The sequence below is a fragment of the Rhipicephalus microplus genome, chromosome 1, assembly GCF_043290135.1.
Source record: "Rhipicephalus microplus isolate Deutch F79 chromosome 1, USDA_Rmic, whole genome shotgun sequence".
Lineage (NCBI taxonomy): Eukaryota > Metazoa > Arthropoda > Arachnida > Ixodida > Ixodidae > Rhipicephalus > Rhipicephalus microplus.
In genome coordinates this window covers 91892890-91894346 of record NC_134700.1, presented here as the reverse complement: position 1 = coordinate 91894346, position 1457 = coordinate 91892890, and positions in this window count along the sequence as shown.

Genomic DNA, 1457 nt, shown 5'->3' with positions numbered 1-1457 from the left:
ATACAGCAAGCCCATAGGACGTCAACAACTATTTTCGCATCCACTTTTAGCAAAATCTGTTTCAATTATTTTTTCGCTGTACAGATATTCTGTAGGAATTTTATTCAAGCTTTGTCTTGAGTGAGCAGACAATTTCAAAATGCCACAGAAAAAATGTGAGAATTCAGTTTTTTCAAAATATCGAATAGTTTTATTACAATCACTGCTATAGATTGCATAGTGGCAAAAACCCACACTTGATACACAAATTGAGTGCAAAAGACTTTCAAAGCACCACTGCTTTTTTGCATTAAAATTTTTAAAAATGTCTCAATGTCTTAAATGTCTTAATGCTATCCAGCCCTATTCAAAATGGACTTATACTAGGTCGACCTCTCACCTGAACACTTCTTGCTAAGTGTTGAAGTCCTTGAAAGAAGAATGTCGAATAGCAGTTGAGGCGATAAATTGAATCGTATGAAGGTTCACAACACAGAAAACAACACAAAAACAACTCAGAAAAGATATGTAATCATGAATTCATAACATATTCTAAGTGCAACAAAGTTGAGAACGACAAGCCAGAGGTAGCAGCACGGCAAGTAATGAGGCAGAGAATAATTTACCAACTCTCCTTCTACTTCCCCACCTCGAACAGTGAATTCAAATTGCCTGTGAGCTCTATACTTTGCCTACAATATTTATTTGAGAAAGAAGAGCCATGAGAAGCCAATCGGAGCACTTGCAGTGTTAACTTCGCAGCTGAATGCCTTTTACTCATGCAATACTATCTTGAGCCTTGCGCACATCCACAATAATACATTGACAGAGGAAACACTGTAAAATGTAGCTTGGCAAGATTTTCACCGACTTTTGATGATAAAGCTCACCCCTATATGCACGATATGTGCTCAAAATTTTATTTGCGTACTATGTCGTCACACAGTAAGATGGACTAACTTACACACAAATCCTGCTGAGTTCCCACAGTTTTCTAATGACTGTGGCACGCATGAAAAAGCAGTCCCAAAGACACTAGATGGCCACAGCTTGATAGAAATGGAAAGAAATATCAATACGCACATGACAAATAATGCTTACTTTACCACAGAAGGGAACAGCCATAGGTCAAGTAATATCTGGCTATGAGTCTGCATCTTCTTTCTGAAAGGTGCCAGAGTTCAGCGTCAATTATATTTTGTTGCAGGAATTCAGTTGCATGCCGGCTAGTGATACATGAATGTGGCTTTAAAAAACACGAGGAAAATTAGAAATTAGGACTGTAACAAACACAAAACATGCAGCATTCAGCTGCAAATACTTACTGTACTGCTTAGGCTGCTATGATGAGCTCACGAGTTTATAAAGACGTTATTGAATGCAGCACCAGCCTGGTACAGCTTGTAACGTGTCTCAAACGTACAGGCGTTAGCAAAAGTGTGCAGACCATAGGGTTGCGTGGCAGGACGCATCGACGT